The sequence below is a fragment of the Citrus sinensis genome, chromosome 8 (assembly GCF_022201045.2).
Source record: "Citrus sinensis cultivar Valencia sweet orange chromosome 8, DVS_A1.0, whole genome shotgun sequence".
Classification (NCBI taxonomy): domain Eukaryota; kingdom Viridiplantae; phylum Streptophyta; class Magnoliopsida; order Sapindales; family Rutaceae; genus Citrus; species Citrus sinensis.
The window spans coordinates 7406074-7430828 of record NC_068563.1 but is presented as its reverse complement, the minus strand read 5'-3'; the positions used below and the strand labels follow the sequence as shown (position 1 = coordinate 7430828).

The 24755-nt window shown below is 33.5% G+C and overlaps 1 non-coding gene and 2 pseudogenes across 1 annotated transcript; 1 reads left to right on the top strand and 2 right to left on the bottom strand.

The window, feature by feature from the left end:
* Nucleotides 1-823: 823 nt before the first annotated feature.
* On the bottom strand, nucleotides 824-23536 carry LOC127899260 (uncharacterized; annotated as a pseudogene).
* LOC127899047 (uncharacterized) lies at nucleotides 16904-18338 on the bottom strand (annotated as a pseudogene).
* Nucleotides 22858-22964, top strand: LOC127899492 (small nucleolar RNA R71). Its single transcript, XR_008051369.1, has one exon. It is a non-coding gene; the product is annotated as a small nucleolar RNA R71 (small nucleolar RNA).
* Nucleotides 23537-24755: the final 1219 nt, after the last annotated feature.

Here is a 24755-nt window from a genome sequence, read left to right as displayed (position 1 = left end):
GATTGAATACTTTGTCAAAAGAGCTTTGAATGCTTTGTTACAAAAGTGGGCACCACCATCACTAATTATTGCTCGAGGGAATCCAAAGTATGAGACAATGTTGCTTTTTAAAAATTCTATCACCATCTTGTGATCATTGGTTCTACATGGAATTGCTTCTACCCATTTTGATACGTAGTCAACAGCAACCAATATGTATTGATGGCCAAAAGAATGGGGAAAGGGTCCCATGAAGTCGATACCCCACACGTCAAAAATCTCAACCACTAAAATTGGATTTAGTGGCATCATGTTCCTTCACGTAATGCTCTCCATTCGTTGACACCTATCACATGAAGAACAGAAAGTGTAAGCATCTCAAAATATAGTTGGCCAATAGAAACCACATTATAAAACTTTAATCGTTGTTTTCTTAGCGCTGAAATGGCCTCCACAAGCTTGTTCATGGCAGAATAAAAGGATATTTTTAAATTTCACTTTCTGGGACACATCGCCTAACAATTTGATCAGCACAATACTTGAACAAATACGGGTCATCCCAAAAGAAATTCTTTATCTCTGCAAAGAATTTAGCCTTGTCTTCCTTGGTCCAATGCTCTGGAAGTTTACCTGTAACAAGATAATTAACTATATCAGCATACCAAGGTAATACTTCCACACTCATTAATTGTTCATCTGGAAATGACTCATTCAATATTAATGGCTCTATAATTGTGTCAAAATGGAGACGAGAGAGGTGATCCGCCACAACATTTTCTGTCCCTTTCTTATCTTTGAATTCCAAGTCAAATTCCTACAAAAGTAACACCCAACGAATTAGTCTAGCTTTTGCATCTTTCTTCGTGAGAAGATATTTAAGAGCAGCATGATCTGTGAATATAATTATTTTACAACCAATGAGATAAGATCGAAATTTCTCTAATGCAAACACAACTGCTAGCATTTCTTTTTCAGTAGTTGAATAGTTCAACTGTGCATCATTCAATGTCATACTAGCATAGTAAATAACGTGGGGAATTCGATCAACTATTTGTCCTAATACTGCTCCTACTGCATAATCAGATGCATCACACATGAGCTCAAATGGTAAGCTCCAAATTTGGGGGCTGAATGATGGGTGATGATGTCAACAACTGCTTTAGTTTTTCAAATGGCACAAGACATAAATTATCAAAGATAAAAGGTACATCCTTAGCAAGTAAATTGTATAAGGGTCTAGAAACTTTGCTAAAATCTTTAATGAAACGTCTATAGAAACCAGTATGCCCAAGGAAAGATCTTACTTCTCTTACTGTTTTGGGTGGAGGAAGATTAGAAATGAGATCCACCTTGACTTTGTCAACCTCAATACCTTTGCTCGAAATGATGTGACCGAGAACAATACCTTGTTTTACCATAAAATGACATTTCTCCCAATTTAAGACCAAGTTCTTCTCGATACATCGCTGTAGAACTAGTGTTAGATGATGTAAACATTGATCAAACGAATCACCAAAGACAAAAAAGTCATCCATAAAGACTTCAAGGAATCGTTCAACCATATCAGAAAAAATGCTTAACATGCATCGTTGAAATGTAGCAGGTGCATTACATAATCCAAATGGCATTCTTCTATATGCAAATGTGACAAAAGGGCAAGTGAAAGTTGTTTTCTCTTGATCTTTTGGTGCTATGGGGATCTGATTGTATCCTGAGTAGCCATCTAAAAAGCAATAAAATTCATGGCCTGCTAATCTATCAAGCATTTGATCGATAAATGGTAAAGGAAAATAGTCTTTACGTGTGACAGAATTCAACTTTCTATAATCAATGCATACACGCCATCATGTAGTTATTCTAGTTGGTATCAATTCATTATCAGCATTGGTAACTACTGTGACTCCTGACTTTTTAGGGACAACTTATACAGGGCTGACCCATGAACTATCAAAAATGGGATAAATGATACCTGCATCTAATAGCTTAAGGACTTCAGTTCTAACAACTTCTTTCATGTTAGGATTTAACCGACGTTGCATTTCCCTAGTAGGTTTAGCATTTTCATCAAGGTGAATGTAATGCATGCAGTCTACTGGGTTTATACCTTTTATGTCTACTATAGTACATCCTAATGCCCCTTTGTGCTCTTTCAAAACATCCAACAACTTACCTTTTTGTTCGTCGTTTAGGGATGATGAAATGATTACCGGCAGAGTACTTTCTTCTCCCAAAAATGCATATTCCAATGTGTTGGGTAATGGTTTGAGCTCGAGTTTCGGTGGTGATTCTGATGATGGGATGAGTTTCTTCTCTGATGGTGCTAGTTGTTCAACTCTTGACTTCCATTTATTAGTGTCCATGGATGGTGCTGAGTCAAGTAGGGCGTTGACCTCATCGACTGATCTGTCAATATCAAAATCAAAACCAAAGTGAGTTAAACATGTTTGTAAAGGATCATCACTAAGGTTTGAAACAAAAGTGTCATCAACTAATGCTTCAATTAAATCCACATCAACAATTTCATCATCTGTATTGTGAGGTTGTTTGGCAATGTTGAAGATGTTCAGCTCCATAGTCATGTTGCCGAAAGACAACTACATATTTCCAGTCCTGCATTGAATGTGAGCATTCGCAGTTGCCAAGAAAGTTCGGCCTAGAATAATGGGGATGTGCTTTCGTGAATCCTGTATTGGTTGAGTGTCAATTACAATGAAATCAACAGGAAAATAGAACTTATCTACCTGGATAAGCACGTCTTCCACAATACCACAAGGTATTTTCGTGGACCGATCTGCAAGTTGTAACACCACTGGAGTTAGGTGTAATTCTCCCAATCCAAATTTCACGAAAACAAAGTAAGGCAACAAATTTACACTAGCTCCTAAATCCAACAAAGCATTCTCAATTGTATGGTTCCCTATACTACATGAGATAGTGGGGGAACCTGGGTCTTTGCATTTTAGATAAATTTTGTGTTGGAGTATAGAACTAACGTTTTCTGTTAAAAATGCCTTCTTTTAAACATGAATGTTTCTCTTTTTAGTGCAAAGGTCTTTAAGAAACTTGGCATAAGATGGAACTTGTTTAATTGCATCAAGCAAATGGATGTTAACACTTACCTGTTTGAAGATTTCAAGAATCTCACCTGTGAATTTTCCCTTCTTTTCTTTCGCTAACCTCTAAGGAAATGGAGCTTTCGGAACGTGTTCTCGTGGTTTGGTTTCTTCTCTCTCCTCTGGTGATAAGTCCTCAGCACTTACAGGTACAATTTGATTTTCTTTTGTCACCAGCATCTCCACTTTGTTGTCGACTTCTTTTCCTTTTCGTAAGGTCATGACTGCTTTGACCTCTCCATGCTGTTGTGGTGAACTGGTACTTGCTTCATGTGCTAGATGTTAGGATTAGGTACTGGTTGACTTGGAAATTTACCTTTCTCAACAGTTATTGCCAAGGTCTGAACTGAAGAAGCAAGTTGTCCTACCATCTTCTCAAGGCTTGAAACTGATTGGGCTTGTGAATTAAAGCCTGCTCTCAACTCATTTCGTAGTCCATCAATGGTGCAATTCTGTTGCTCAATCGTGGAGTGAGTAACATTCTTGAAATTCTGGAATGCACCCTCCCATGGTCTGGATTGAGAGTAGTTCTGGTTCTGATTGTATGGTCTAAATGGGGGCTGACTTGAGGATTTTGTGGAATTGGTGGAGCTGGAGCTGCTGGTCCATTCTGTTGGAATCCTTGAGACCATGAAAAATTATGGTGGTCTCTCCATCCAGGGTTATATGTGTTAGAGTATGGGTTGTAATTAGATGGTTTTCTCATTACACCTATGGCATTGGCTTGATCTGAGTATGAGTCATGGTCATGTGGTTCTGTTGATTTAGCAATCGACAACGATGCTATTTGTCGAGCAAGACCTTCAACCATCTCCTTGACTTCTTTGATTCCCGAACTTGACTCGCCAATGTGAACTTCATTTACTCCCTTAATTCTTCTTGTATTCCTGAGTGACCGACTCCGTTGTTGGGAATTATCTGCTTGTCGTTGGAAGAATTCCCAAATCTCTAAAGCACTTTTTGACATTAGCTCTCCTCCACTTGTTGCCATTAGCCATTCTTGCACATTCGGCAATAATCCCTCTAAAAAGTATTGGCATTGGTGTCATTTCTCGTACCCATGATGCGGACACTTCAAGAGTAGCCCATTGAATCGCACCCATGTTTCGAAAAACTGCTCGTCCTCTCTCTGGGTAAACTCCAAGATTTCCCTGCGAATAGCATTGGTTTTATGCACTGGGAAATATTTATTCAAAAATTTTGTTACCATTTGTTCCCATGATGCAATGCTATTAGCAGGCAATGTATTAAGGCATGAACGAGCTCTATCTTTTAAAGAAAATAGGAATAATATGAGTTTAACATCATCGTCTGAAAAATTCTCGTATTTAAAAGTTTGACAAATAGCATGAAAATCATTCAGATGATTATATGGGTCCTCATTTTCTAAACCATAGAATGTGGGGAGACAATTTAGCACACTAGGTTTTAGTTCAAAGCTCCTAACAGCTACATTTGGGTATCTTATGCATGATGTGCTCAAATTAGCTAAAGGACTGAAGTAGTCCTTAAATGGCCTCTCCTGTGGTTGCAAATCCATTTTATTTTTAACTTGTTTGTGTGTGCAAAGTGTTTTTTCTAGTTCAAAGTCTATGTTCAAGATTAGGTAATAATGACCTACGACCATGCATGCAAAGCAAATAAAATAAAAATAAATATGAGAACAAAACAAATAAAAATAAAGAAGAGTGAGAAATTACGTTACTAACCTTCTCACGCTGTTAAAACATTTCTATAAAAATACACAAAAACAAATATGTGAAATAAATTAATAAGATAAACAAAAATAAATAAAAAATTTACAAAGAAAAATAAATTGAAAATTAAATTACAGAATTTTAATAAAAAAGAAAAAGAAAAGAAATACTAACCTTTAAATGTAGATTCACTTTTTTTCTTTTTTTTATAAAAAAAATTACAAGAAAACAATTTAAAGAAAATATTCACAAAAATTAATTCTCTGAATTAAAATTACTTACCTCCCCGGCAACGGCGCCAAAAACTTGTTGTGCAAATTTTATTGAACTCGCAAGTGCACGAATCTATTGTAGTATAGATCAATAGTGACGAGTGTCGATCTCACGAGGAGGTGAATTTTAATTGTGTGTAGAATGAATTTTGTAAATGAGTGATTGGATTTGTGGTGGAAATGATTTGAAATATGCTAAAACTTAAATTAAAATGGCGAGAATAAATTCTAAAATTGGAATTGAAATGGCAAGAATAAATTGAAGAGAATTCTATTGAAATGAGGTACTTGGGTATCTGGATCCGTATCAACATGCATCATGGGCTAAATATTCCTTATTAATGCCAATTAAATCATGAGGGGGGAATCCACACCTCATGAACCACACTCTAATCAATATGGTGCTAAGGGCTTATCGTGCCAAATAATAATAACCTTGTACTAGGGGGCCGGTGAAACCAAGGCGGTACTAGACAAGATTAGTATTATTTGTCGACGAGAAGTCAAAACATCCACAAAAATTAGGAGGGGAAGAGAAAATAAATTTACCAAATAAAGCCCATGACACATGTTGAGACTTCACCTTCAACCCAAGCTTGAAAGAAAATTAGCTACTCATAATTGAACTAGGGGCAAAAAGAAAATTTATTAAAATACATAAAAAATACAAGATGGAGAAGGAATTACAGAAAATAGAGTCCAAAAATGGATTCAGAGCTATCAAATTAGAGGGGAGAGACCCCATTTTTATAGATACATGGAGTAAATCATGGCCAGCGGATTAAAAACAGTTTGGACGCTCAGGATTGCGCCACGTCATCAGTCAACAGTACGCGGTTTGACCACGTGGATGAACAGTAATATGGTTTGACCGGGGTTGAACAGTGACGCGGTTTGGTTGAAAATAATCCTGTGTGATGCATGTACCGTACGCGAGATTTTTCATCCACTGATATGCTGTCACATCACCATCAATAGTACATAAGAATTTTAGTCCAACAGGATCATGACACCTCATCAGTCAATGCCACATCATCGGTCAATGCCACATCATCGATTCGTCTATGTGAACAGTGTCGTGAACAGTAACGTTGATAGTACCGTACACGTGAATAGTAACGTACATGTGAACAGTGCTATTTTTTCTTTTATGCTCCTCCTAAGGTTTTCGACCGTCCTCAGTTAAAAAATGATGTCTATTTTGCCGTCTGATTTCTCGTTTATTGTGAAATGACTATGATGCCCCTAAAATACATAAAATATTTAATTAAAATAAAACACACGAAATTAAATCAAAAGAAGGTTAAATACATAAAAGTAAGGGTGTTAGTAAAACTTGTAGTGTAAAATGACGATTTTCTCCTTTATAAATATACATTTTCTAACACTCAACAAATGTCGCCATATACTTCAAAATAAAATCCCTCAGAAGTTGAAAGATCTAGAGAGCTTTACAATTCCATGCTCTATTGGAACTAAATATAATTGTAGGGCACTTAGTGATTTGGGGACAAGCATCAATCTTATGCCTTTATCAGTGTTCAAGTTGGAAAAGTTAAGTCAACAAAAGTGACTTTATAACTTACTGACCGATCTCACACTTATCCAAAAAGGAAGATTGAAGATGTATTAGTAAAGGTGGATAAATTTATTTTTCTAGTGAATTTCATAGTGTTGGACTCTAAGGTAGACAAAGAAGTGCTAATCATTTTAGAAATTCCTTTCTTAGCCACGAGTAAGACTAATTGATGTGCAAAAAGGATAATTAACCATGCAGGTAAATGACCAACAAGTTACATTCAATGTGCTAGATGTTATGAAGCGTTGCAATGAAGTTGAAAATTGTAATTTTGTTAATGTTGTAGACTTTGCTGTGACAGAGATGTTAAACAGTTGTTATAGTAAGGAAGAAATCAATGTTGTAATATTTGAAGAACTTGAAGATGAAGATCCTAAAACGGTAAATATGGCATGGTTAGGAGAGTAGCAACCCGTGGGGACTGACAGACACTTTGAATCTTTAAACCTCTCAAATAGGGAAATAAAACCATCTATTCCATCTATTGAGTCAACTCCTGTTCTAGAATTAAAAACTTTACCTTCACATTTAAAATATGCGTATCTTTGTGACAATAATACTCTCCCATAATCATTTCATCTTCTTTAAATGCAAATCAAGAAAAAAAAAGCTTACTGAATGTATTGTGGAGATCTAATAAGGCTATTGGATGAATCATGGCATATATCAAAGGAATCAGCCCATCAATATGCATGCATAAGATTCTGTTGGAAGACTACTACAACAACTCTATAGAGCAACAGAGAAGATTAAATCCCATCATAAAAGAAGTTGTGAAAAAAGAGATCATTAAGTGGCTTGATATTGGAATTATTTACCCTATATCAGACAGCTCATAAGTAAGTCCAGTTCAATGTGTTCCAAAGAAAGGTAGAGTGATTGTTGTAGCAAATGAAAAGAATGAGCTTATTCCCACAAGAACAATGACTTGATGGAGAGTTTACATGGATTATAGGAATTTCAACAAAGCTACAAGGAAGGATCACTTCTCATTGCTTTTCATAAATCAGATGTTGGACATACTTACTTGAAAAGAATACTATTATTTCTTGGATGGATATTCAGGCTACAACCAGATTACTATAGCACCAGAGGATCAGGAGAAGACAACATTCACTTATCCTTATGGAACCTTTGCCTTGAGAATGATGCCATTTTGTTTGTGCAACGCTCCAACAACTTTCCAAATGTGTATAATGTCCATTTTTTTTCAAATATGGTACAACCAACACTTGAGATATTTGTTGGTGTTATTCCAATGATAATGGTGTCAATGTGTAAATGTACACAACAAGTAATATAATTATAAGTATTCAATATCGTCTCCACAAGGATTGATATTATCAGACTTGCTACAGCAATCTCAATAGTCTAGTTTTGCCTCAATTGAAAATAGAACAAATAAATAAGCTAATAAATTAATTAAAAATAAAATGTAATAAGGTAAATTCTCACGTCACACACACAAGGATAAAATCAATGGGAATTGAGTGGTTGAGTGATTAAACTCTCTTAATAGTTTTGACTATTTTATTCAATTTTAGGTTTAGTTGTTACATCATCTGATATAGCACTGGGCAAAATTCTTATGTATCCTCAGCTGTTTCATGTTGGATGTCTTATATCTTTATACAACCTAACAGTGACCAATTGTTATGCTAACATAAGATATAGCATGACACATTTAGATTCTAATTATCCTACAAGGTAAATCCCTAAGTCTAGTTCATCACTAATTTTAAATTAAGCATGACCCTTTGGAATCAAGTAAAACACAACTCAAGAAACTTAATCTAAAATCAAGTATTGTTTTGATATATTCAACTAAGATAGGCCCTTTTGTGGCTCTTTCTTAACTAATATTATTAAATGGGTGGTCAGCCGAAATAATGAATAAAAACAAGCATTGTCAAAACAAAATACTATAGTAAACATGCAGCAACACATAAATTTAGTCTATAAACCATTAAGATTGTTCATCACTCAACCACAAATAAATTTAGTTCATGATTTGCGAAAGAAAAATAAACAACAGAGTTTTAGCCAAAAAAATCCCCATGATTAAAGAATAAACAAGAAAACAAGAGAATAATAAAAAGGACCAAATTTCTTGATTAATTTATGCCAATTCCCCTCTGTTACAGCCATTAATTTCACTCTTTGATCTATTTTTCTATTGTTTTCTTTCGATTTTTGTTCTTGGTTGATGGCTCTCTCTCTTCTTTGCATGTGTGCTTTTTTTATAGTTGAAAATTATGGTGACTGGAAGTCTAGGGTGCGTATCTTCCAGATTTAAAAACTCCATATCACAATCTGCTAAATATTTCGTGCGAAATTCTCTGTCAATGCTCTAGGAATTGCTACAGTAATAGTTGCTACAGCAATGGCTATAAAATCTGCAGTGTTCCAGTCTTGCTTCAATCCTTTTGTAGGCATGTCCTTTCATTACTTTTGCGAGCCTATTGCAACAGTATTCCTCCCTTGAAATTTGAGCTTCTGATCACCTACAATTATATATATGACTCAAACACACAGTTATTCCAAATCAAACCAAATTTATTAAGATTAAACTAAAATAGATGTTAATGCAAAATACAACTAAAATGTGATAAAGACGTGTCATTTACTCTCTAAGTAATCTTGATTTAATTCTAAAAGTGCCATAATAACTCTCATTTCGTAGAGTTATCACACCCTTGAACTTAAATTATTACTTGTCCTCAAGTAATGACAACAATATTAACATCCATTCACACAATCACTCATTAGTAACATAACTCTACCATCAAATTTGCAAGAGTTTTCAACCCTCAGGTAGCACTCTTAACATACAAATTTGCCATAGTAGTTTAGTTCTAAACTTAAGCCTCAGTCTGTCCAAAGTGTGTGTGCCCCACTTTGATCAAGTTCTGGTGATGCTGCAACATTGCACAGGTGTTACTTAGACTTCAGAGGTAAAACACAAGTGTATTCACATATGGGGGAGTAGGAGTCACAAACAACGATCAATTGTGCTCTAGTAATATATTCTCTTAAAAAAATTTCAATCAAATCCTCTTCAATGTATCATTGATTTTTCATGTGAATATATATCACTTGTGGTGATGACACTCAATTACTCAACTAATGCACAGATTAAAGTTACTGCAGCAACACTTATAAAATAGTCTTATCTATAGACATCTTTTACTCAAGGCTAAACATGGGATTCATGAACAGACTTGGCTACTAAATATCCTAGAGAGAGGACCTTACCTATTTCTCTCTCTCTCTCTCTCTCTTTATATATATATATATATAACTACAAAGATGCCACGTGTTTTAAATGTGGAAAGAAAGGCCACACTGCAAAATTTTGTAGAATGAATAGAAAGCTCCATAAGCTTGGCCTTGATGAAGAAATACTTTATATATATATATATATATATATATATATATATATCATTTGTTGCTATAGCAATGCTCATAGCTCTTGTTACCTTTGGACTCAAGTCTGTATATGGAGTACATACTGAGCCCTGGTTACTCAGTAACTTAAGTCATTGAAGCCGACTTTATAACAAGCACAATAGTATAAAATTTCCCCAAAACTCAAAATTTTGTTACCCTTTTCTCATGTCCTGGTTTCTTCTACAGCATTCTTCTAAAACTCAACTAAAGTCTAAATGTTGAGACAAAATTTCAGCCCTCATCCATGAATTATCCCTACTTGGCAATCACATAAATTGAATAACATTCACTTTATTCTTCATTAGGTTTTTCACTCCATAAAAGTACTAAATAGCAGAGTTACACACAATACAAAACATACAATGCATAATACAAACACAATACAAAACATACAAATGCACTAACACAACCCCCACAAACTTGAGAGGTGATATGTCCTTCACAGGCACACAAAACAAAACAAACCACACATATCTAAATTACCACAAAAGAAATGCAAAATAGACAAGTAAAAATAAAAGAAAAGTTTCATAAATTGAAAGAAACTAAATTGGACTGGCGAGGGTACTCCGCTATTATTGCATATGTTGCTGCCGCATGAGGTGAAAGGGTTCACTTCTTTTTTGATGCACTTCGCAGGCGTTCCTTGGGTGAACCTTGTGGTGAGACAGCAGGCTACTTTTTCTTTTTTCTCGGAGTTGGACTAGTTGATGGTATTCCAGCAGGTGTAGTAATTTTGGGCTGAGTGGGTCTGTGTAAATTATCACTTTAGTGCCCACCTAATTGGCTCTAAATTTGTCAAAGGCAAATACAACTGCTAATAAGTCTTTTAAAATAGTGGTATAATTGGTCTGAACATCAGTAAGGGTTTTACTAGCATAGTAAATAGAGTGAAAAATCTTATTCTTCTTCTGCCCTAGCACTGCTCCAATAGAATAGTTATTGGCATCACACATCAACTCGAAAGGTAAACCCAAATCTGGTGCTATAACAATAGGTGTTGTAGTAAGAGCTTTCTTCAATTTACAAAAAGTCTTTAAGCAATCTTTATCAAAGTTGAAATGTCTGTCATGTTCTAGTAGCATGCATAAAGGTTTAGCTATTTTGGAAAAGTCCTTAATGAACCTTTTGTAGAACTCAACATGTCCTCAAAAACTCCTAACACCCTTGACTAAAGTTAGTGATGGAAGTTTATCTATCACCTCTATTTTTTCCATGTCCACCTCTATTCTCTTCTTAGAGACGCTACGACCTAAGACTATACCTTTTTGTACTATAAAGTGGCACTTTTCCTAATTGAGTACTATGTTGGTCTCCTCGCATCTCTTAAGCAGATTTTCTAAGTTATACAAGCAATCATCATTTGTTTCCTTAAAAATCGAGAAGTCATCCATGAATACCTCTAGTGTTTGCTCAACCATGTATAAAAAAATAGACATCATACATCTCTGGAAGGTTGCTAGAGCATTAAACTAACCGAATGGCATCCTTCTGAAAGCAAAGGTTCCATAAGGACAAATGAATGTTATCTTCTCCTGATCCTCTGGTGCTATAGCAATCTGGTTGTAGCCTGAATAACCATCCAAAAGACAGTAATACTCTTTTCTAGCCAATATGTCCAGCATTTGCTCTATAAAGGGCAATAGAAAGTGGTCCTTCCTTATGCCTTTATTCAGCTTCCTATAGCCCATGCAAACTTTCAATCCAGTCACTGTTCTTGTAGAAATATGTTCATTCTTCTCATTTGCTACAACAGTCACTCCACCTTTCTTTAGAACATATTGTACTGGACTCACGCAAGAGTTGTCTGATATTTGGGTAAATGATCCCAGCATCAAGCTATTTGATAATCTCTTTCTTCACAACTTCTTTCATGATGGGGATTCCTCTATTACTCTACTTAATTATTATAGCAGTCTTTCAGTAGAATCTTGTGCATACATATGGAAGGGTTGATTCCTTTAATATCTGCCATGGTCTATCCAATAGCCTTTTTGTATCTCCCCAACAAATCCACCAAGCTATTCTCTTGATCTCCATTTAAAGAAAATGAAATGATTACGGGGAGTGTAGTATTTTCGCTAAAATAAATATATTTTAAATGTGAAAGTAAAATATTCAATTCTTAAATAGGAAGTGATTCAATAAATGGAACATATGGTTTTACTTCCCTATTTCAACCGGTCTAAGTCTCGACCATCTTCTTCAATTTCATAAATGCACCTAAAACTTTATTCTTGTTCTTCATTAAATACAGTTACACTTTTCTTTAATAATTATCAATAAAAATAATGCATACCTCCCAAAGAAGCTACTTTGGTAGGTCCCTACACATCACTATGCATCTAATCCAGAATCCTTTTTATATTATGAATTACTGAACTAAAACTTTAATCTTGTCTACTTACCCAAAATACAATGTTTGCCAAATTCTAACTAATTCTAATTTATAAGAATTTGCACATTTGAATAAGCCTTGTTTCACTGAAGTCCGTACATGTTTTTCACCAGCATATTCCAAATGCATATGCCACAACTTGGTTGCTTCTGAATTTGCATTTTTTCTAGAAAATTGTTGTGCCTTTCCTCACTATTAATGCATCAGTTACCATCTTCAAGAATCGATCTCTTAGAGTAATTGTAAGCCCTTTGGATTCTAAGACTCCTAACGTGATAAGATTTTCCTTTAAGCTTGGTACATAGCAAACATATATCAAGAATTGGATTAATCCGTCATGATTCTTCAACTAGATTGAACTTATTCCGTAAAAATAACTCTACCATCCAACTCCTTGAAGCTAGAAAACCTGCTCCTATTAGGACACATATATGTGTCGAGTATTCTATAATTCTGAAATTTCAATGCACTAACATATGTGTTAATGTATGTGTTTAGTATTTTCTAGTTCTGAAATTTTAAACAAAGGTTGATATATGTGTCTAGTATATCTAGTTTCAATTTTATAATTTTCTTATAAATGTATAATTTCATAAAAAAAAAAAATCAAAATCCATACTATTCAATAAAGGCAGTGTGAGATGACACAGCTTAAAAGTAAATTTTAACTCCCAAGTATAAGAGTGTCTTGTTGTATTATAACTTGGTGAGTCCAAGGTCGATCCACAGAGAAAAGATTTAATTAGTTTATTTTATTTTATCTAAAAATTGAAATTAAAACTTGAATATAAACAACTTAATTTAAATGAAACTATGGAATTGAACTAGTTAGGGTTATGGATCCACTCTTAGAAATAAATAAAACTTAATAAATTATTTTTGCCAATTTGTTTTAGATTTATTACTCAAAAGATTAATTATACAAATTATTATTATTTTCCCTTTAATTTTATGATGGATTAAGTATTTATTGTGCCAAAATTTAATTTGTCTACAATAAGTCAAAATACCATTTCACCATGCCTTATATTAAGATCTTAAGAATTTATTGTGCCAAATTCATTTGTTTGTCTACAATAAATCAAATTTTCAAAATATAAAACATGTATAAAATTAAATAGAAAATAATTTAATTTATAAAATTAAACATAGAATTTGATTAAATCATATTTATTTCTTAAGAGTTTCACCTTCCCCTAACTAATATTATTTAGTTAAGCATAATTAAAATAAAAAGAAGTAGTAAAATTGAATTACTTATAATTAAAAGAAATAAAAACAACTAAAATTGGAAATAAAACTAATTTTATTAATGAAAATAATTATACAAAATATTAAAAACACACCTGGAAATCAAGATTACAAGGAGATGGAGAGAATTTGAGAAGAAGAGAGTTGTAGAGAGATGATTAAAACACAAAAATGAGGCCCTATTTATAGAAAAATAAATTCATAATCCAGTGCTTTGCGGTCCATCATAGGCTTCATGCATGTGCTCCTCACAACCCTTAGATCAAGATCCAATGGTTGGTCAAACTTCAAAAGTCAACATCACACATGGCATCATTTGACTCGTCCGATTTGCCCAAAGAACGGTTGAGATTTGGCGGGTTAATGGGTGGATCAGGTCGACCCGAATACAAAGATTCTGATCCTCCAACTTGCTTCACCAACCATTACCACGTGGCACAATCATGGCCATTGAATCATGAACGGTTGAGATTTAGTCAAGATTGTCAGTTATCCCATGCACTCATATCTATTATAAGCTCATTTCATCATCCAATCAGTGCTCGGTCAATAGGAAAAGTCAACTTTTTTTACACAAGCCCAATTTTAAGCCGATCTTGACTGATCTTAAGGTTTTCGGACCTCCGAAATCCAATTTTGACCTCTGTTTATCTGTTTGGAGCCTCGAAGTACGTGAAATTAATAATTTTCCTAATAAACACATAAAAATACACAAAATTAAATATATTTAAAACATAATTAATAATTCATAATATATTACATAAACACAAATATAAATTATAACATAAGCATAAAATAACATATTATCGCTTGATAAGTAAACAATTTTTAATACTAATCACACCCCCCAACCAGCTTATTGCTAGCCCTCTAGCAATTAAAGCGTTATATTAAGATTTATAAAATTCACATGCAAGTTAATAGTTGTTCATTTATCCTCTAAATTACCAAATAAATGAACTCTCCCAAATTCTTTTACCACATTGATGTTCACTCATTATCCAGAATATCATCAAACCTTCTTTTGTGCTCAAGTAATTAACACAATACTTATGGGGCTTCATTAAAAGAAAAACAACATTTTCGTTCTAAAATTCATTAGAAATTATATCTTTAGGCAATAGATTATTCACACATTTTTTTTATATATATTATATTTCTAACCCGTGTAGCGAGTTTTAGGTCAGTGACTCCCAGACCAGTTGGCCTTAGGGCACTAGGTGTTGAAACACCCCTACGGAATTAATTACTCGGGTTCTAGATATAGAAAAATTAAAAATAATTTTTTTTTCTACTTTTTTTTTTTGGAAATATACACTTTCTACTACCTTAGATACTTTTCCTAATAAATCAAAAGAACTAAATGCTGTAAAATTTTAACTTAAAACCCACTAGTATGTGTCATAATGTGTGTGTGAAGAATGATTCAATAATACCTGTTAAATGAGTAAACAATTAAATAACTTAATAACCAAGTGGAGAGTTCACAAATTTGAGTAATTCAAAGAAAAGGGAACAAAAACAACTTACTATGAATCTCAAAATCAAAATATAATACAACAAGACTATTAGGATGCATCTCAAAAGTCGTGACTCTTTACATGGCCATCCTAGACAAAAAGCAATTTTTTTTTTTTTGGCAAAGAAAAGAAAAGAGAAAAGAGAAAAAAACAACACATATATTTAAAACATACGTCAATTATCCCCACCCCACAACCTAATCTAAACATTATCCTAACATTTTATAATTTTACAGATATGCAAAAAAAAAATAATAATAATAATAAATATAAATAAAAGAGAATAATAAAAGAAGAAGAAGAAGAGATCTCACCTGAACTTGATGTAGAAGCTTAAAAGTAGATAACAAAGATGAAGAAAAAGTCAATTTTTTTTTGTTTTTTTTTTAACAACACCCTTAAGATTAAGAAGATGTGTTTCTAGAGAGACTATATTCTCTATATCCTGCCATCTTCGACTCAAATTTGTCCTAAGTTAGTCTTTACAGAAAAAAAAAATTTTGTTATTGTTTTTTTTTTTTTGTAAACACATAACCAGGACTAAGACATTCCACAATTATCAACTATTCCCTCCCCCCAACCTGAAAAAGATATTGTCCTCAATGTTTTAAAAGGAAAGAGAAAGAGTGTAGAAGACATCACATGAACACTACAACAGAAAATATTTACAAACGGAGAGTTAAATCTAAATCGCACTTCTTATTACTGCTATTGTTACCGTTACCATCATTAGTCAACCAATTTAGTGCAACAGTCTGTGGATCTGGCTCTGGTGTATAAGCTTGTAAAAGATCAAGTAACTCATTAGCAGTAGAAGCAGAGATAAAGAGTTTTTTTACAGAATGTGGAACAAAATGATTCTTTATTGCATGGTTAATAAAAGTTAGCAAGCCGTCATAAAAATTATTAACATTTAACAAACCGATGGGCTTTTGATGAATGTTCAAGTGGGCCCAAGATGCAAATGTAATTAGTGCCTCAAAAGTTGCAAGATCTCCTGTCAAGAAAATAAAAGCATCAGCATGATTCATCATTTCAGATATTCTCTCTTGCATACTTGATACCACTAATTCTTCTCCAATTGGTGGGCCAGACATGCACACTAGCGGTTTCATGGGTTTTGGGATAATGTCGAGTACTTGGCTTCCTCTGGTAAAAACAGCTTCTGAGATAAGTCTTGATAACCCTCGTTCACTCCTCCATATACAAGATGCAGTTTCCTCTCTGCTATGACACGACCAAGATCTACAGCTGCCTGAACGAACTCTTTGTACTTTCCATAGTGAAACCTAGAAAGCACACAAATAATTTTGAATTGTTTACTTGAAGATGCAGCCATTGGACTAATTTTTCAAAAACAAGTTGTGAGTGTTTGAAAAAACGAGCTCATATTTAAAGATCTTGGTGACATAAATAATGAGAAACAGCTGTAAATGGGTTGGCATATTTGTCAAATGACGAGGAAAGCACGTGGCTCAATAATTTAAAAACAAACAGTAAAAAAAAGTAATGATTAGAAAAAGCAAACAGTAAAAGAAACCAAATAAATAAAAATCACATCGCTAAATGCAATAATGCAAATGATAAAATAGCAATAAAGTAAAATAATAGTGAAGTGAAAGGATATTTACTGGTAGTTGTGATTGTGGCTCACATCTTCCTCTGGTTTTACGTCCAATAACGGCTTGAACGCCCTCTATGGGTCGAGGATCGGCTTCCCATCCAGTTTTCTTATAAACTGGCAAACAGGGTCTTTTTGAGTCAGATTCCCAAGACTTAACTGTACACTTTGTTTTTGGAATAGTATCCACAAATTGTAAATCTCACGTTGCACAATTCCGCTTCGATGCGTCTCAAGAGATCGTAAGATATCATCCAACAATTCTTTACTCATGCCATCTTTAACGAATTTAATTTTATCTTCACGAGTATCAGAAACCATTCCTAAAGATTTACAATCCGGTCGTTTGCAATCAAGTCTTACACAGTTATGACATTTTGAGCCAAGTCTTTTAGCTCTCCTTTTCTTAGCAAACGTACTTTTACCAAAACCAGGCATGTAAGAAACAAATTGACCAGAAAACTCACCTGCTAATCGGACCTTTGCTTCAATTAACCAACGAATGTCAGAAGGAATGCCATTGATCATTAACAAACGCAGTCATTCACAACGAGCTTTGTAAATTTTCCTGAGGGCATTCTGAGGGAGAGAGGGAAAATGCTTATGGAGTTTATGTTGTATTTCTTCCATGTTTGATTTTGGGGTTTTAGTTATTGTGGGAAACTGAAGATACCGACTTAAGAAGTCACGGAGTACCATTATCCGCCATTTATACGGGAAAATAAATCAAAACACACCAAAATCAAATCTGCAAAATCAAATCAAGCGTGAAAGCGAGCAAAAAAAAAGCACACAATATAAAAGGAAAATGAACTTACATTCGTCCTCTCATTGAGTTAACCTCAAGCTCCATTTGAAATTCATATATGCCACTCTCTACTGTTCTGAGTTGTCCCTCTAGATCCTTAACATAGGACACGAATTCTGGTGGTTGCAGATCCCAAAGTGGATGTGATTTACAGCTTTGTATCAGGCCTCTTAAGTGAATTTTATACGCCGAAATCTTTTAAGATGTGCGAACAGGTATTTTCTCATTGAGGTGCTCATGATATAAAATGAAAATTGATGAGAGAATGTACAACTATCAAACAAACACGCTTACACAAGAAAAACAATGTTAAAAAAAAACTATGTACAGTGCATCAATCTAAAGAAAAAAAAAATCAAACAATGAAACGGTAAAATAATAGTAAAACAAAAAAAAATCATTAAAGACTTAATCAAGAACTGGTGGGTCATCCAAATTAATTTCGGTGTCCTCGTCACGTGGGTGATGTTCCAGATATGGTTTTAATCTTTGACCATTAACTTTAAATGTGACACCGTTATTTGGATTCTCAATTTCTATGGCCCCATATGAATATACATTTTTTACAACAAATGGGCCACTCCATTTTGACTTTAACTTTCCTGGAAATAAATGAAGACGAGAATTATAAAGCAACACTTTTTGACCAATCTCAAATGTTTTTCGAAAAATTCTTTTATCATGAAATGCTTTTGTTCTTGCCTTAATAATTCTTGAATTTTCATATGCATCATTCCTTAATTCCTCAAGTTCATTCAATTGCAATTTTCGCACTTTACCAGCATCATCCAAATTTGAATTAAAAGCTTTAATAGCCCAAAGTGATTTATGTTCAAGTTCAACAGGTAAATGACAAGGTTTACCATAAATTAACCGATAGGGTGACATTCCTAATGATGTTTTAAATGCAGTGCGGTAAGCCCAAAGTGCATCATTAAGTCTAAGAGACCAATCTTTTCGGTTTGGGTTAACCGTTTTTTCCAAAATTTGTTTTATCTCCCTATTTGCTAATTCAACTTAACCATTTGTTTGAGGATGATAAGGGGTAGCAATTTTATGTGTAATTCCATATTTCTTCATTAAAGACTCAAATGACTTAATACAAAAATGCCTACCTCCATCACTGATAATGGCTCGAGGGATTCCAAATCGACTTAAAATGTTTTCTCTTAAAAATTTAATCACAGTTTTACTGTCATTATTTCGACAAGAAATTGCTTCAATCCATTTTGAGACATAATCAACTGCAACTAATATATACACAAATCCAAAAGATGATGGAAATGGACCCATGAAATCAATTCCTCAACAGTCAAATATTTCAATTTCAAGTATGGGATTTAAGGGCATCATGTTTCTTTTTGTAATTGATCCCAATTTTTGACATTTTTCACAACTTTTGCAGAATTCATATGTGTCTTTAAACATGGTAGGCCAATAAAATCCACACTGTAAAATTTTAGCAGTAGCTTTTCTTGAAGAAAAGTGACCACCACATGCTTCAGAATGACAAAAATTAATGACACTACTTACCTCATTATCAGGAATACATCGCTGAAAAATTTGATCTGGGCAATATTTGAACAAATAAGGATCATCCCAATAAAATTTCTTTACTTCAACAAAAAATTTCTTCTTCTCTTGAACATTCCATTGCAAAGGCATTTTACCTGTAACAAGAAAATTAACAATATTAGCATACCATGGCATTGAAGTAACAGAAAATAAAAATTCATCAGGGAAAGAATCATTTATGGGTGTTATATCATTGCAGAATTCGGATGTGAGTCTTGATAGATGATCAGCAACAACATTTTCAGCACCCTTTCTATCTTTGATGGTAAGGTCAAATTCTTGTAGTAACAAAATCCAACGAATTAGTCTCGGTTTGGCATCCTGTTTACTCATCAAATATCTCACAGCATCATGGTCAGTAAACACAACAGATTTAGAGCCAAGCAAATATGAACGGAATTTGTTTAATGCAAATACCACAGCAAGTAATTCTTTTTCAGTTGTAGAATAATTCATTTGAGCACTATCCAAAGTCTTACTCGCATAATAAATCACAAAAGGCTTACCATCCCTTCTTTGTCCTAAAACAGCACCAACAGCAAAATCACTTGCATCACACATTAATTCAAATGGCAAAGACCAATCAGGAGATTGCATAATAGGTGCAGATGTTAAAAGACAAATTATTTTTTCAAAAGATTTTTGGCAATCATCATTCCATTCAAACGGTGCATCTTTTAATAAGAGGTTACAAAGTGGTTTAGATATGGCACTAAAGTTTTTTATAAACCTCCAATAAAATCCTGCATGTCCTAAAAAGGATCGCACATCTCTAATTGTTTTTGGTTGTGGCAATTTAGATATGACTTCGATTTTTGCTTTGTCAACTTCAATTCCTTTAATAGAAACAACATGACCCAAAACAATTCTAGAAGTAACCATGTAGTGACATTTTTCCCAATTCAACACGAGTTCTTTTTCAGCACATCTTTTTAAAACTTTCTCCAAACTATCAAGGCAATCATCAAAAGAATTCCCAAACACAGTCAAATCACCCATAAAGACCTCTAAACAATGTTCAACCATATCACAAAAAATGCTTAACATACATCTTTGAAATGTTGCAGGAGCATTACAAAGCCCGAATGACATTCTTTTAAATGCAAATGTTCCAAAAGGACATGTGAATGTGGTCTTTTCTTGGTCCTCAAGTGCTATAGGAATTTGATAATAACCTGAATATCCATCTAAAAAACAGTAGTAAGGATGTCCTGCTACTCTTTCTAAGATTTGGTCAAGGAATGGTAATGGAAAATGATCTTTTCTAGTGGCTTCATTTAATTTTCTATAATCAATGCACATGCGCCAACTAGATGTAATTCGTGTTGGAATTAATTCACCTTTTTCATTTTTAACAACAGTGATTCTAGATTTTTTAGGCACTACTTGTGTAGGACTTACCCACTTACTATCAGAAATATGGTAGATAATTCCCACATCAAGTAATTTAAGGACTTCTGTTTTGACTACCTCTTTCATGTGTGGGTTTAATCTTCTTTGAGGTTGTTGACATATTTTAGCATTTTCTTCCAAATTAATTCTATGTGTGCAGATTAAGGGATTAATGCCTTTAATGTCATTTAAAGTCCATCCTATTGCATTTTTATGCTTTTTAAGAACAGTTAGTAACTTACCTTCTTGGTCGCTTGTTAAAGTAGAAGAAATCACAACAGGATAAGTTTGTTCTTCTCCAAGAAAAGCATATTTCAATCCTTCAGGCAAAGGTTTCAATTCCATTTTAGGTGCTTCTTGTTGTTCTGTCTTTTCAATACTTCCAAGCTCCTCAAATTTTGGCTCGTCATCATAATTTTGCGAAGTCTGCATAGAATCAAGCAACGAAATTATATTAGAAATATCAAGTTCAAGTTGCTTATTTGACTTAATTGAATTAACTAAACAAACATTAGAAAGTTCAGAAAAAGCCTATTTTTGAATATTTTCCTCGATACAAGATTCAAACAATTCCTTTTGTTCATCAGTATCATCTTCATTCTCATTTTCTTCATTAGGTTGCCTGCACATGTTGAAAACATTCAATTCCAAAGTCATATTCCCAAAGGATAAATTCATTAAACCATTCCTACAATTAATCAAAGCATTAGCAGTTGCTAAAAATGGTCGACCTAAAATTACAGGAATTGGTTTGTAATTATTCACAACAGGTTCAGTTTCCAAGACAATAAAATCCACAAGATAAATAAATTTATCAACTTGTACTAAAACATCTTCCACTATTCCTTTTGGTACTTTAACTGATCTATCGGCAAGCAAAAGTGTAGTTGAAGTTGATTTTAACTCACCAAGATTAAGTTGAAGATAAACTGAATATGGAAGCAAATTAACACTAGCACCAAGATCTAGTAAAGCATGCTCAATTCTGTGGTTACCAATAATACAAGAAATGGTAGGACAACCAGGATCTTTATATTTCAACTTATTATTAGTAGACAGAATTGTACTTACCTGTTCGGCCATGAAAGCACTCTTTCTTACCTTCAATTTCCTCTTAACAGTGCACAAGTCCTTTAAAAATTTGGCATATGAAGGAACCTGCTTGATTGCATCTAATAGAGGAATGTTAACTTTCACTTGCTTAAAGATTTCATAAATTTTAGAAGAGTGGTTTGATTTCTTTGGTTTATTCAATGCATGCGAAAATGGTGGTTCAGGTGGAACACTAGTTATTTCTTCACTAGGTGTAAGTTCATTTAGTCCTTCCTTACCCTTTGAATTTTCATCATTTTCATAAGGTTCAGGCATAGGTCTATCAACAACCTTACCACTACGAAGAGTTATAACTGACTTGACTTGGTCTGTGGGTGGATTTTATTGAATTTTAGGATTTGGTTGTGGTTGGGCTGGAAATTTTCCTTTTTCTTGAATGGTGAGTGCAGAAGCAATTTTAGCAAGAGTATCTTTCAAATCAGAAAAAGTTTGTGCATTTTGATTGTTAATAACATCTTGCTTTCTGATGAATGAATGCATTGTGTCTTCCAGATTTTCCAGGGTGGTAGAACATATGGTGCATAAGGCTGAGGATTTTGAAAATTTTGTGGAGGTGGTGCTTGTGAAGATTGTGCATTATTATTATTCCTCCAACTGAAATTCGGATGATTTCTCCAACCATGATTATAAGTCTGTGAATATGGGTTTGGTTTATTGAAAGTGTTAATGACATTAGCTTGATCATTTAGACATTCTTTAAGTGCAGGCAAAGTGGGACACTCTTGAGTGAAATGATCATTCGAATTACATATGTTACATGCAATTTCTTGAACAGATTTTACTTGATCACTCTTTTTATGCTCCAAAGCTTCAACTTTCCTAACTAGGGATGCAAATTTTGCTTGTAAATCATGATCTTCCCTAAGGTTATGGATTCCTCCACTAGATGGAGATGATTGTTGCTTATTTGTCAATTCAAAAGTTCCAACAGTATCCCAATGTTGTGCATTTTCAGCTAATTGGTCAAGGTAATCTAGTGCATCTTCAGGATTTTTATCCCTAAATTCACCATTACACATCATTTCAACAACCTGTCTATTTTGGGGTATTAAGCCCTCATAGAAATAAGTGACCAATCGCCAAGTTTCATAACCATGATGTGGGCATATGTTAAGCAACTCTTTAAACCTATCCCAACATTGGTATAATGTTTCTCCATTTTTTTGAGTGAAAGAAGTGATTTACCTTTTAAAAGAATTTGTTCTATGAGGTGGAAAGAATTTTTTCAAAAATTGTTCTTGCATGTTATTCCAAGTTCTTACTGATCCAGATCTAAGGTTTTGTAGCCAAGTTTTAGCTTTATCTTTTAATGAAAAAGGAAAAAGCTTTAATCTAATTATGTTCATGCTACAATTTTGGTCCGTGTATGTATTACAAACTTCCTCAAAATCTCTTAGATGCAAGTACGGATTCTCATATTCTAAACCATGAAATGTTGGTAAAAGTTGGATAATACCTGGTTTAAAGTTGAATCCAGATGCTTCTGGAGGAAATACTATACACGACGGTGCTCCGGTTCTGGTTGGATTCATGTAGTCTCTCAAAGTCCTTGGTTGATTCCGATCATGCCCATGTTGAGATTGGTTGTCTCCCTGATCAATTTGAGGATTAAGTTCGCCCAAAACGTTTTCGCCTTCATTCTCATCCATGATTGGTGGTGGAGATTGAGATCTACGAATTAACCTGCCACTTGAAGATCGAGACCAATGTCTCATGCAAGGGTTATGTTATAAAGATAATATTTACACAAATTGATAACAAAATAAAATAAAAATAAATAAATAAGCAAATAATATAAGTATACAAAAGAAAATTAAATAACAAAAATGGTGGTTGAACCCACCAACAAAGTAATAAATAAATAAATGCAAAATAAAAAAATGGTGGTTGAACCCACCAATTAAAAAAATAAAAAATGCAAAATTAAATAAATACTGAAAATAAAAGTTAAGAGTTAGTAGTTAGTTTGGTGGTTAAACCCACCAATAAAGCAAAAACAAATAAATAAATACGAAATAAAATAAATGCAGAAAATTAAATAACTGAAATTAAATAAAAGTTAGCAGTTAGCAGTTAGTAAGTTAAGAGTTAGTAATTAGAGTTAGTAGTTAAAGTTACTTTGGTCCAAAATATGTCCAAATATGTCCAAAGTATGTCCAAATATGTCCAAGTCTTGATTATGTTGAGGAATTTCGTCTAGGGATTCTATTGCAAATTATTTTTAATTTTATGGTCAAACTGTAATTTTTAGAAGCTTAGAATTAGCAATTTGGGATGAAAGTGAAACAGTTGAAAGATGTCGGGGTCCGAACGTAATTACCAGAAGATTGGGCTAGAAACGGAAATTGTTGGGGTGAAACGAGAATTATGAAAGATATGGGGACAAAAGAGAATTTAAGAAAAGGAAAAGGAGGCAAACGAAATTTTACATATAAGAGAAAAATAAAAAACGGAAAAACAAACCAAATCAAAAATTTTTCCCCGGCAACGGCGCCAAAAACCCAAGTATAAGAGTGTCTTGTTGTATTATAACTCGGTGAGTCCAAGGTCGATCCACAGAGAAAAGATTTAATTAGTTTATTTTATTTTATCTAAAAATTGAAATTAAAACTTGAATATAAACAACTTAATTTAAATGAAACTATGGAATTGAACTAGTTAGGGTTATGGATCCACTCTTAGAAATAAATAAAACTTAATAAATTATTTTTGCCAATTTGTTTTAGATTTATTACTCAAAAGATTATTTATACAAATTATTATTATTTTCCCTTTAATTTTATGATGGATTAAGTATTTATTGTGCCAAAATTTAATTTGTCTACAATAAGTCAAAATATCATTTCACCATGCCTTATATTAAGATCTTAAAAATTTATTGTGCCAAATTCATTTGTTTGTCTACAATAAATCAAATTTTCAAAATATAAAACATGTATAAAATTAAATAGAAAATAATTTAATTTATAAAATTAAACATAGAATTT